At 35.2% G+C, this 14,519-nt stretch overlaps 2 protein-coding genes across 7 annotated transcripts in view; one reads left to right on the top strand and one right to left on the bottom strand.

Moving 5' to 3' along the window:
- Positions 1-14,519, bottom strand: part of NLGN1 (neuroligin 1) — a 957,767-nt gene that overhangs the window by 920,691 nt on the left and 22,557 nt on the right. The gene's annotated exons all lie outside the window — the stretch shown is intronic.
- Positions 7,433-14,519, top strand: part of SPATA16 (spermatogenesis associated 16) — a 223,248-nt gene continuing 216,161 nt past the window's right edge. For all 3 annotated transcript variants that reach the window (XM_015588523.2, XM_006910842.3, XM_015588522.2), the window contains exon 1: positions 7,433-7,587. The gene's annotated coding sequence lies outside the window, so the exon portion shown is untranslated. The remainder of the gene's footprint in view (positions 7,588-14,519) is intronic.

Raw genomic sequence — 14,519 nt, 5'->3', positions numbered from 1 at the left:
CGTTTGTTTTTCTGAGAGTCAGTTTACAAGCACAGCATTGTCCACTACCTAAAAACCAGCAGAGGAAACATAACAGGGGCAGTACAGGACCAACAAGCCCAGGATGCTTTCAAAGAAAATGACCTGGGTCCAGAGCATCTGTTCATTGTGACAGAGGAGGCAAACCCAGACGTAGAAATGGAAAGAAGAGTCTGGCGTAATTTCCCCAGACCTAGAAGCCTTACTTATTCAAATCTAATTCAGAATAGAATTCTTAGTTTATCTCAAATTATGTTGACTCCGAGAAAAGAGAGAACATATAAACTTTAAATAATATTTAGAAATCAATACTCTTTAAATATGTGCACTTTTATTTTTTGTTGTTGTTGTTTGCTTCTTGAACTTTCTTTTGAAAAATTCAAATCCTGTTTTTTCTGTACTTAAGGTTATTGTTTCTAAACTTTAGCCGTGATAGTCCCAAATGAGCTTGCTGGAGCAGGGAATGAGAAAGAGATGTCAAAACAGCCAAGAAGAATGTAAAGTTAAACTTTGTCCACTTCCAAACAAAAACTAATAGCTATTTGACCAAGCATAGCTATACCTGGAATTTGCAAAACTGCCTCCAGAGGCTTCACAAGACACCCATACACTAGCGAAGACCCCAAATGAAATAACAAGGCCTCAGCCTACATCCCCAGGGATACACCTTGAATTTGCTCAATAATATCAATATTACCCATTAATTTGCTTTTCCTACAACTTTAAGACAAGGACAAACCTTAAGCAATCTGTGTTTGCATAGGTAAGCAGATAATTGCTTTTGCACTTTAGTAGAAAGTCCTTGCTAAGCCTATTCCAAAGAATAGGAAAGAAACACATTTCTTGTATTTTCTGTACCAAAAGGATTGCCATTACTGATAAAGAATATTAAAGATAACTGATTACGAAATTGCCATGTATATGTGATAGAGAGCATTCATCTCTTTGGCTTTGATAAATAATTTTATTTACTATTGCAATTATTATAGTCATTTTACAAAAGATATGTAAATGAATGGCTAGGGATAATATCAGAAATAAGTATATGGTATATATGTGTATGTGAATGTGTATGTGTGTGTGTGTGTGTTGGTTTTTGTACTTTGAGCTTATGTGAAAGTCTTTGATTTTTTTCAAAAATTTATACTTAAATTATAATTCAAAAAATCTCCATTTTAAAGTAAACATATATATAAACAGTTTTAGAGCAGAAAAAATTATCTTGATAATCAATTAATTCAAAGCCTAAATCCAATAGATGAGAAAATTTAGCTGGTTTGCTAACAGAGAGATCAAGTCCAATCTTCTGGCTCTGAATCATTGTTCTATTTAGGACTGTCATACACCGCTTCTCTGAAAAGAAATAACCTAATACCTATTGACTGTGATGTATAAAACATTAAAGTATATAATATTTAACAATTCAGATAGAGTGAGGGCAAAGCAAGTTAACCAAAAGCAAAAACTATGATGTCTGGATTATCCTGACTCCTATCTTCAGCAACCTAAGAGAGCCTCAGCTGGAAGTTTCAATTAGGGCCTGAGTGATTTTGACCAAGTAACCACATTGGTAATTGAAAGACAAGATGGTCTCTAAAATGGCTTCTATTGTGGTCACTTTCTTATCCATGTGAGTACTTTTCTATTCACTGACTCACCAGGTAACTAGTGTTAGAGAATATGTAATGCATTTGCCTGGCACTTATAAGAAAATGTCCAACTCTCTTTTGGTGCTTGAGAGGTCTTTATACACACCAACAGAAAAATGATTTAACTATATTTCTACAGTGACGACTTTGCTTTAAATTTCCTGCCCTTAATACTACTTTATGTTTTCTGGAACAATGACCCTAGGTGCATCAAATTTTTGTGTTAATTGTTTTGACAACTAAAAGTAAAATTTAGAAAGAGATTCCTATTTAACATCACTTATTCCATTTCTAGTTTATACTGATCTGTGCTTAAGAACCACTTGTTATTATAAAAATTAAATAAACACTGGGAAGTTGCTGTGTAAGATAATGCAGGAGTGGCTCCGCACAATTTCAAAGCATACCATTCATATCCAAATGAATGGGGATGGTGTCCTCTCTGGAGTTGTCTTATGCACAGCTTGCATTCCCATGTATGGTGGCATCATCTCCTAGGGGGCTCATTTGCCTATAATTATTTATAGAATATAAGAGGCAACCTCATGTGTTTTGCACTCTCCAGCAACTACTTACTCTTTTGCCCTGTTCTGCAAACTCTTGCTTTGTGTCTCAGATATACAGAGTCCATAAAAAACAAAACCTTAACTATTTAATCTGTGATGACAGGAAAAACTCTCAGCTCAAGACTATCAAAGTAAACACCTAAGTGGGAAGATACAGGTTCAACTCTCCGTTTAGCAACCTGAACAAATTATTTATAGACTCAGCCTCATTTTCTTTAGCTGTAATATAAAAGTAAGTATTAGAACTTGACTTATCTCACTTAGTTACTGCTGGTAATGAAATTGAAATTATCCAGCACAATCCTGCCACCTATGGGAGGGGCAGGGGTTTTAATGGGTATTAAAAAATCCTAAAGAGATTCTATGATAGCCCTGCGATTTAGCCCACTTGTTGACTTAAGAACCACTATTCATTTATCCATGTTAACCTAAAGGACCCTAGCAGAGCAAGCTGCCTACTCATGGAGAAACCCATGTCAAACCTGAGGAGACTGGGAAAAAATATAAATAAATTCTAATAAGAGAAATATAAATTAATAATAGACATGTGTAATAAACCTTACTTGTAATCAAGGGAATGCAAATGTATACATTAATAGGAAAACATTTTCCACCTATCAAATTAATGAAGATGAAAATAAATTTTAATGTTGAGGAAGTCGAAATGAGATTTCATCACATGCCACCAACAGGACTATATAAATTGGCATGACTTTTTAGTAAAGCAATATGACAGTGAGATACTGGACCATTAAAAAGTTAGTGCTCAATTTCAGTTAAGATGGCACAGTAGGTAATCTCTGTACGTTCCTTTCTCATGACCACATCAAAATTACAACTAAACTACAGAACAATCATCACTGAGAACTGTCTGAAGTCTAGATGAAAAGAAGTCCTATAACTAAGAATATACAAAAGCCACAACACTGGCAGCAGGGATGGATATGCAGAATGAGCTAATCCCACACCCGCATGTGGCAGTTAAAAAATGGGAGAGATATCTCAGCTGTAAGGGTCCCCCCTGAGGAGTGAAAAGTCCCAGAACAACATCAGGCTTCCTAGCCCAGGGCTCCAGTACTGGGAAGAGAAGTCCCCATAATTTCTGGCTGTGAAAACCAGGGTAGATTGTGACTAAGTGAAAGGGAGGGCTGCTAGACTCCCAGGCACTACTCTTAAAGTGCCCGTTTACAAACTTACCTGCTGATGGACTCACTCACTCTGAGCTCCAGCACTGGGGTGGCAGCTTGAAAGGCATCAGGGACATATAGGGAGGAACTGAATTGTCTGGCTTCAGGGAGAGGACTGGAGGGACAGCTTTCTTCCAGATAGCAATGCTGGCAGAAGCCACTGTTCCTTTGTTGAGCCCTTCCCCAACCCAGCGTGGAGATGGAGGCAGGCACAATATCTGAGTCACCATCAACCTGGCTAACACCAGGGTCTCCCTGATACCCTTCCTCAGCCAACTTTTGGGCCCAGCCAAACCTCCTCCAGTATCTCTTCCGTTTAAATGGCCTGTCTTGGCTCAGGCTGAGGACTTTCCTAAAATCTCTCACAATCCTCAAACAAGCAGCATCTGGCCTCACCATGCCCTGTACCTTTTGCTAAGCATCCCCAATCCCAGCACTAGCAGCAGCTGGCCTCAGTTCACAGCTTAGCCTTTCCCAGGCACCTCCTAGCCCAGCACAAGTGGCAACCATCTGCAAATCACGTTGTACCTCATATAAAGTGGGCCCAGTTAGGGTACAGTCAGTGGCAGACCTTGGCTTGCAACAGAGCACGCCCCTCCCCCAAAAAAAAGGCAAACTTGGTAGGCACTAGTTTGCTTAAGCGAATGTAGGGTCAGACCCTGCACCACAGCTCCTCCACTACAGTCACAGCCAGTCCTCACGACCAATCAGTTTGAGGATCAATCTCTCCCACTGACGTGCAAACAGCAACCAAAGGTCAACTACAACAGGAAGGCACAAAAAACTCACACAATAAATACACCTAGAGCACCTGGCTTAGATGACAAGGGAGACTATACCACTGGGCCCCACAGGACACCTATTGCATAAAGCCAGTCTACTAAGCGTAGGAGACATAGCACCTCTACCTAATACACAGAAACAAACAGGGAGGCAGCCAAAATGGGAACACAGAGAAACATGTTCCAAATGAAAGAACAGAACCAAGCTCCAGAAAAACATAATGGAGACAAAATGGAGACAAAGAATCTATCAGATGCAGAGTTCAAAACAATAGTTATAAGAACGCTCAATAACTTCAGTGAGAACTTCAACAAAGAGATAAGAAACACAAAAATGGAGATAGAAAACATAGAAAAAAACAACAGTCAGAAATAAAGGATGAAATAACTAAACCAAAGAATACTTTAAAGGGAATCAACAGTAGATTAGATAAAGCAGAGGTGTGAATCAGCAATTTAGAAGATAAAGTAGCAAAAAACACTCAATTGGAATATCTAAAAGTAAAACATTCCAAAAAAAATGAGGATAGTTTAAGGGGTCTCTGGGACAACATTAAGCATACCAACATTCTTATCATAAGAGTACCAGAAGGAGAAAGGAGAGAGCAAGGAATTGAAAACCTGTTTAAGGAAGTAATGACAGAAATCTTTTCTAGCCTGATGAAGGAAATAGACATATAAGCCCAGAAAGCACAGAGAGTCCCCCAAACAAGATAAACCTGAAGATGTCCATACCAAGACACATCATAATTAAAATGCTAAAGATTAAAGACAAAGAAAATCTTAAAAGCAGCAAGAGAAAAAACAAGGAAGCTCCCAGAAGACAGTCAGCTGATTCCTCAACAGAAACTTTGCAGGCCAGACAGGACTGGCATAAAATAGTCAAAGTGTTGAAAAGTAAGAATCTACAACCAAGATTACTCTACCCAGCAAGGGTAGCATTTAGAATTGAAGAACAGATAAAGAGCTTCTCAGACAAGAAAAAGCTAAAGGAGTTCATCACCATCAAACCAGTAGTACAAGAAATGGTAAAGGGACTTCTTTAAAAAAGAAAAAAAAGATAAGAAATATGAATAATAAAAAGCCAATAACCACATATCAACAATTACTTTAAATGTGAATGTGAATGGATTAAATGCTCCAATTAAAAACCATAGGAAGGCTGAATGGATAAGAAAACAAGACCCATACATGTGTTGCCTATAAGAGACTTACTTCAGATCAAAAGACACACACAGCCTGAAAGTAAAGGAATGAAAAAAGATATTTCATTAAAAGGAAAAAAGAAAAAAGCTGTGGTAACGATACTTATACCAAACAAAATAGACTTTAGAACAAAGGCTATAACAGATAAAGAAGAAAACAGTAATCTCACTTCTGGGTATTTAATTGAAGAAACCTAAAACACTACTTTGAAGAGACATGTGCATCCAAGTGTTCATTGCAGCATTATTTACAATAGCCAAGATATGGAGGCAACCTAGGTGTCCATCAATGGATAAATGGATAAAGAAGAAATGGTACTATATACAATGGAATATTACACAGACATAAAAAAAAAAGAATGAAATCTTGCCTTCTGCAACAGCATGGATAGACCAAGAGGGTATTGTACTAAGTGGAGTAAGTTAGAGAAAGACATATGCCTTATAATTTCACTTATATGTGGAATCTAGAGAACAAGCGAAACAAAACAGAAACAAGCTCATAGATACAGAGAGCATTTTGATGGTTGCCTTTTGGAGGGGGTTGTGGAGAAATGGATGAAGAGGGTAGGAGATAAAGAGGGACAAATCAGTAGTTACAAAATAGTCATAGGGATGTAGAGCATAGCATAGAGAATACGGTCAGTAATATTGTAATAACCATGTATAGTATCAGATGGGTAATGGATTCATAGGGGTGTTCACTTCATAATGTATATAAAAGTCTAATCACTGTGTTGTATACCTGAGACTAATATAATATTATATGCCACTGTAATTGAAAAAAAAAAAAGTCAGTGCTCTTTGACTTAAAAATTCCATTTATAGGAAGAATCCTAAAGAAATAACCCAGAGATGTACACGAAAAGATATGCATTAAAGTACTTACACTTGGGAAAAAATGCCCCCCCAAAATAATTAATTAATTAAAAATTTTAAAAGGAACTTATACATCCAACAAAATGATGGTATATCCATCCAATAGAATATGCAGAAATGAAATAATTTTTAGCAGAATTTTATATGGCACACAAATTGCACCCTATATATAGTGTTAAGTGAATTAGGCAGAGTAGACTTCCAATTTAAATAGTCAGCACATTGACGATACTTTGTAAAAGATAGAGCAATATAGAGCAGTAAAATCATGACTGGACTATTTTTATGAACTTCAAAAATAGATAAAACTAAACTATGCTGTTAGAAGCCAATAGTCATTACTTTTGGAAACTAGATAAAGGGTACTGATTAGGAGGAGCTTTCTGGGATGTTAGGAATATTTTACTTTTTTTATTTGGATAGTGGTGACCCTGCTGGGTTCACTTTGTGATAATTCTTTAAACTTGTTTTCGCAGCTTAATTTATTTTTCTGCATGTGTGCATTATTTCAATAAAAGTGATACATATATGATTTGTTAAACTATAAAGAAAAGCAAGTGATTGTCATACAATTCATAACAGTAGTTAGAACAGTGCAATCCTTCGAGGTACATTTCTTCAAATGTACTGATAATATTCTACTTCCTAAAATGTATAGAAGAGACATGAATGTTCTTAATATATACAAACAGTATTTTAACTGCTACATATGTGTATTTTAGTTAAAAGTTTAAAAAATACTTTTCTTTAAAAAAGAGATGTATAAAACTTTATAAAGTGTATTTATGTATATCAGATCTGTGTATTTGTGTGGTTGAGAAGAGGCAAGATTTATTTTTTAATCTATTCATAGTAAAGAGACTGCGAAGATATACATCAGGCAATTTTTATTTCATGTACATCTTTTTGTATTTTCCAAATTATTCTTAACGATCAGATTACTTTTAGAATCAGAAATATATAGATATAGATATATAGATATCTATATAGAGGTAGATAGAGATAGATATACAAACTTTTTTTTACGATTTAAGAAAAATCAGGTGCCACCGCAAAGACTAGTCACAAGTCACGGTTGGGGGTAGAGGGGCAGTGGCGGCAGGCTTGTGGGCGGGGCCGTGCGCGAAGGGGCGGGGCGGAGCTTCGTGGACTGTGACGTTTCAAACCTGGGTGCCCTGCGAGCTCACAGACCACCGTGGCCTCAGATTGGGACGTTTGGACCCCAGAGTGGGCAGATGCTGCAACTGGGAGGAGTCCAGAGCTTCACCCTGTCCCCTCCGGGCTGAGCCACAATTGCAGAGGTAAGAGGAGATTCAGGGCTGCTCCGTTAAAACTTTTCGCTTTCACTGGCTGCATAGAAAGGAGGCTGAGCTTCAGGGGAAGGTTCGAGTAAGTTGGGGGAAAACAAGAGCTCCTTTCTTCTCTCCCACCTGAGGGACAGGGATAAGCCTAGTAAGTAGCCAAAAAATCCTTTCCCGCGGGCAGTTAGAGAGGGTGTTCCAAAGTGGTTCCCTGTCCCTTACACGTGCACGCCCTATCCCATTCCCATGATTCTATTGGGTTTCCTAGTAACAGATTTTTTGTTTTTGTTTTGTTTTATACTAACTTGTATTCCTTAATAAAGTGGATAATTTGAAGACATCTGCCTCTGGTCAATTGAAAGGTGATGACTTTTTCAGAGTCCAGATCATTATTTTTTATTATCCTTTGCGGTATGGGCTGTTGTCTCCTTAACTCGTGATTTCACTGTAGACTGTAGATACTGAATGTCACTGAGTAGGGTAGAGAGATAATCTGACCTTTCTTTCTCTAAGACACAGATTGTGTCTTTAACTGTGTGTATTCTAACATCACATCTGGCATAAAATGTGTTCCCTGAGATGTTTGGTATATAAATGAGTGAGTGAGTGAGTGAATGAGTGAGTGAGTGAGTGAGTGAGTGAGTGAATGAATGTCTTTCACAAGTATCCATTCAAAGGTGGTTCAGCATAAACAATGAAAAATAGCTGTCAAGCTTGTTTAAAATTTCACATTCCTTGTCCATAAAATATTTATAGGTATCAGTAAGGGCCTCAGTTTTTGTAACACCAGCAAAGTGTTTACAATTTTTAGTAAGCCACTGATTTGAAACAAATACTTGAAATTTTACTTTTTATTGATATATATTTTTATTTAATTTTTTATGATTAAATTTAATGTGCTAATAATGTTAAACACACCAAAGGGCTTTGGATCTTTCCGATTTTACCAATAAGAACTCGAATACTGTAAAGGTGCTCTCTTTTAAATATTTCAGGCTGAATGGACTGATTTCCTCCAAATGGAAAACATAACTTCAACTAGGACACAATAATAACATTTTACAGGGTCTTTTTTTTTTTCCTTTATGTATGACAAGAGCTTGAGGATTTTGGTAAAGGCAAAGGTAAATAAAGGAAGAAAAGAAAAAAAATGCACTAGAAGCAAGAGATGGGCTAGAATCCTTCCAACTGCCTAATTCTGTACACAGCCTATAGTTTTCTTCACTGTCTTGATTTAAGAAAGGAATGAAATATTGATTCTGATATGGAAGAAAGAGATTCGACTGGAGGCAACACTGTTGTGTGGTGTTTCAGAGAGCTTTAAAATAATTTTTAAACCTCTTTTTCAAGTGTATACAACCAGCCTAAACTGATGAATGGTCATGGAGTGTAACACAAGTACATAATCAAGATAGAACTGAGATTTTGTTTGTTTGTTTCCCAAGTGGACTTTTCATTGAAGTACCTGCTCAATCTGTTCCTCATCAGTGTTATTATAACCAAATGGCTAAAGCTTCCAATATGGTCATTTTCAAAGATATTTCCAAAGAGAAATCATTTTAAAAGCCATTCAGGAAAAATACCCTCTTTTTTTTCCCCACTGTTCAGAATGGAAAATAACTACTTATAACAAAAACTGCCCTAAATTCATAAAGTTATTCATCTTCTGAGCAGTGAAACTAGCACATTGGAAATTGATTACAACTTAAAAGAAAACAAATGAACATGAATCGTAATCATGAGTTATAGAACTTTAAAATGATCTCCAGGCATAAGCCCATAGTTTATTCTTTACTGCAGGAGAATATTTCCTAATTAAGACACACAATGACTAAAGCCACATTTCTCTGCATAGAATTTAAATGCAATTTCTTTTTTTTTTCTTTTATATGACACATCAGTTGAAAATAGATGACTAGGTACCCCAACAATGGTAGGCTATGGTAACAAAAGCCATACAAACACCATATGCTCAAGGGTTTTTAAATCCTTTTACAACAGGGAGCTCAGAATATTGTCTCTCAACTAGGGTAAAATATATTGAGTCATCTTCCTGGAAAGTAACATTCAACTTGTAACATTTTGCAGTGTGAAGTCTCGTTGAATTTTTTCAGGGATGTTAATAAAATAAAATATTATAGCAGTCTAGCTTAAAAATCACTGAAGGAGAGGCTATAACTTATCACAGCTCTGACTAAATTTCAAAATATACATGATGAATGAGCATGAGCCAGGTATCCAATAGGAGGAGCATTTTTCGAATTGTCTAACTTTTAAAAATTGCTGAACAATACAATAATAAAAATGACAATAACAGTAGTATACCAGTTATCATTTTTCAAACACTTACTATTATCAAGCAACCTTTAATTACTCTTTTCAACAATAACATGAGGTAGATATCATCATTAACCACATTATGTAAATGAGGACACTGAGAACCCAGTGGCCATTCCAAATTCTCTATACGATGGGAAAACTGTTGTAAAATAAGTGTGATGGCAAAGATTCAGCTTTACCTCTACATTTTAGAATGCCTTAAGGGGTAAATATGCCTACATATTATATGATTTGTTATACATATATATATACTTATGTATATCCATTATACACATTTAGAATTTGTGTATTTGAAACGCTAATATTTCACAAATTTTAGTCAATTTTGAAAGGTAATTGAACTGATGACACAGGTTTTAGAATCTTAAGGAGTTGATGCTAAAGCTAAAGTCACATTTCAACCTAGAATTGTATGACAAGTGGAAAATTTATGTGGTTTTAAGTAGATCATTTAAAAAGAAATATTTTGGGAAGACTAGTATTATAATCACAGAATAGAAATGGAAATTGCTAATAGATATGAGAGCTCTTGATTTCAGTTCCTTTTAATAGATGTATTAGTTGTTCTATTTGGCTATTTACTTAAATAAGACATATTAAATCACAATAAATGAATGCTAAAACATTAACAAATTATAAGTTAAATCTTAATAAATAAATAATATTTATTAAAGTTAAAATAAGATTTATCTACTTAAAATTTACTTAAATAAGTTATACGTGTGCCTTTCAAGAGTAAGCATTAATATAGGGTATCAAATTAAGAAAGATTAAATTCCCTTCAACAGAGGAAAGGAACTGTAAATAACTGTAAATAACTCTGGTGTTTTTAAAATGTTTGAAAATATGGATTTGAAAATGTTAGTCTTGCTTTCTTCAGGCAACTTTTCCTTATTAGAATGATAGCTCCACATGTTAGTTTAAAAATTATTGGTACTCAACCTGCGCCTGTGTTTCTCTGCTAGAATAACTTTCCTTAGGAAATTCCACATTATGGATGTTCATTTGATTTCACATGCGTGAGTGCTTCAGTGTTCTCCCACCAGTTACTACTTAAATTTCTATTAGTCAGGATGATTCAAGAAGAAGAATTCAATGCTCTCTTTAAAGATCACCTAAGTTATAGCTTGAGAGGACATGGTATTTTTACCTGCTTCTAAAGAAAAGTATGCATTTAATGCATTAGAATTAAGCTCAATTTTGTTAACTTGAAAGTATAAGGAGCAAAACTATGGCATAACTACTTTATATCCTTATATCCCTCTTGAACAGACATTTGGAAACCTAAATTTAAGTTGTAGGAAAAAAGGATTGCCACCATTGTTTTTTGTATCTATGAGTTTGAATGGTGGGTGGGGGAAGTAGGAAGATGTTGGTTAAAAGGGTACAAACTTTCAGTTATAAGATGAATAATTCTGAGGATCTAATATTCAGCATAGTGACTGTAGTTAACAATATTATATTATATACTTGGAAGTGGCTAAGAGAGTATATCTTAAATGTTCTCACCACAAAAAAGAAATGATAATTATATGAATCAATTGAGGTGTTAACTAACCTTGCTGTGGTAATCATCTTGTAATATATGTCTATCAATAAAGCTAGAAGTAAAAAAGAATTGCAATGATCCCATGGCCTTCACCATCAGCTCTCAGCCTAAGATATCTGGTCTCTACTTGAGGGAGATGAGTGTGTGTGTGTGTGTGTGTGTGTGTGTGTGTGTGTGTGTGTGTTTTGAGTCCCTAGGTCCCTACTTGGAGAAAGAGGACAATGGAGGAAAGAATACATAGAAGGTATGCAAATCTCCTTAGGTACTGCGGGCAAGGCTTAGTTAAAGACTCAAAAGTTCAGACCTGTCAATTCTTCCATCTTTTATACTTACTAATGTAGTTAACAGTGAAGGGAACATCATGTTAAACATGAGGACCATTATGAGACTGACGAGCAACACTTGCCGTACATTCAAAATGACACCATTTATTAATTTAAACATTTCTGCCTATGTACCAAATCCCTTCAAATGTTACCCATACATTCATTGGCAATTTCTTGTATATAGAAAAGAAAGGATGATCTGCAGTTCATAGATTTATCTTTTTATGTAGTTACCATTTCTTCTCATTTTCCTCCCAGAGATTCTCCCTTCCCTGAACCTTCATGTTACTCTGTTATCACAGAATTTGTTCAACTAGTACCTACACTAAACCAGTCAGTCATCTGGCCTTGTTCTTATCTTCTAATAGCAAGTAGTCACTACCTCTGTTTTAAACTTATATCTCCATCTCCCTAATTCTCAATAGCTTTTCATTCTTCCAGATCTTTCATATGCTCTCAAAAATAATGGGATGGAGTTAGGATATGGGGGGAGGGAGGTATAGTTTGAAAAACTCCTTCCGGGAGCCTGATTCATCTCTTCCTCTAGGCTTAACACTGCTTCAGTCTAGGAAATTCATACCAAGAGAGACCTTTATTTACATCTATGCTGGTATAGATGTAAAGTGAGGGCAGAGAAAGATAAAGATTTATTTTTATAGCAGAATTTATTGAGTGAGCTCTTGAGGCCCCATTTCTTCTAATGTTGGAATGGAGGAATGGAGAGAGGAACTATTTAAACTTGCTTCTTCATGTCCAATTCCGGTTGTTTCGGCTCTCTGGGGCCTTCAGAAACAAACACAGGCAGAAAATCTCTTCCATTTTACCCACCATACACACAAGCCAAATAATTTCTAAGTCACTTGTGTGAACTGCATTTCATTTATTTTGTGTAGCTTTGCCTTCCTGGAGAGTTGTGTAGACAAACACCTTACTGTCAATTCTTTTCCTGCCTTATCACTCTTATTTTCAGATTATACAGAGATTGTACGTAGGGGAATAGAAGACGTGTTTAGGAAAGTCTGACTCTAGATAAACTCAAAGTTTTTGGTATCTGAAATTGCAATCTGTCCTGACCTGTGATATTCTTAATGTAACTCTTTTATTGATGTACAACATACCTTTAATGAAATACACAAATTGTAAATGTACAACTCAATATTTTTTTTTTTTTTTTACCAAGAGAACACACACTTGTGTAACCAGCTCTCAGTTCAAGAAATGGTGATACCAGTAAACCCAGGAACTGGTCCATTTCACCCTTTCAAGGGTAACTACTATTCTGACTTTTAATAACACTGCAAATTAGTTTTGCCTACCTTGACCTTTATTTAAATAAACCATATACTTTATTTAAATAAAACAGTATACTTTTGTACCTGGCTTTTTTCACTCAACATTTTATTTGTGAAATTCTTCCAGGTAGTTGGTTGCTCGTAATTGCAGTTCATTTATTCCCACTGTCCTATAATATTTTCCATGGTATAAATATACTACTATTTATTTATCTTTTCTACTGTTGATGGATATTTAGAATATTGTCAATGTTTTTTTGTTATTAATAGTGCTACTGAAAACATTCTTGTCCATGTATTTTGTTGAGCATATGTATGGGCATATAGAGAATAAACTTGCCCAGATGTAGAGTATGGGAGGAAGTAGATACTGCCAAACAGTTTTTCAAAGTGGTTGTATCAATTTGCATTCATATCAGCAGTATGTAAGAGTTCCAGTTATTCCATATACTTGTCAACACTTGCTCTTTCATATGCTCTCAAACATAATGGGTAACTACTTTGCCTATCTTTTTAATTGTAGTCATTCTGATGGCTTTCTGTTATATCAACCTGAGGTTTCAATTTGCATTCCCTTGATGACTAATGAAGGTCATAACTTTTCATAAGCTTACTGGCCATTTGGAGATCCTCTCTTGTGACATGTCTACTGGGTTATACCATTTTCATATTGATTTATAGAGTGCTTTATATATTCTTGATATGAGGCCATGTACAGTATAAGTATTATAAATATTTTCTCCGACTCCATGAATTGCCATTTCATTTTCTTCATGGTACGTTTTGATGAACAGGAGTTATTACCTATAACAATCCAATTTATTATTTTTATGTCCTTCTTAAGAAATCTTTGTTTACCTCAAACTCACAAAAATATCTCATGTTTTCTCCTAAAGCCTTTACTTTTTATATTTAGTTTTGCAATGCATTTGGAATTAACTTTTGTGTATTATGTAAGGTAGGAGTTAAATTCATTTTTTTTTCATTTGACTTAATCAAACACCATTTATTTTTTCTTTCATTTTTTTTTCTTTTTTCAAGCACCATTTATTAAAGAGACCATCATTTCCTCCATTGCATGGTAGAGTCATTCTTAAATGACAATTTATGGATGGGTCTATTTCTGTACTTTTTATTTTATTTGAATGGTTTAATCATTTATTCTTGTATCAAAACCATAATGACTTAGTTATTATAGCTTTATAATTCTCCCTATCCGACTGTTAAAGTCCGCTAGCTTTGTTCTTCTTCAAGTTTAACTTGGCTTTTCTTAGCTCTCTGTATTTCCTTATAAAATATGAAATTTGTTGTGGCTTAACTTATGATTGAGCCATGATCAATTTTGGTAAAGGTTTCAGGTGTACTTGAAAAACACCATATTTTCTGATGTTCTTTGGTGCAGTAATATATATATATATTATATAT

The sequence above is a fragment of the Pteropus alecto genome, unplaced genomic scaffold (assembly GCF_000325575.1).
Source record: "Pteropus alecto unplaced genomic scaffold, ASM32557v1 scaffold33, whole genome shotgun sequence".
NCBI lineage: Eukaryota > Metazoa > Chordata > Mammalia > Chiroptera > Pteropodidae > Pteropus > Pteropus alecto.
Note: the sequence above shows the minus strand (reverse complement) of the source record. Positions and strands in the feature narration are given on the sequence as shown.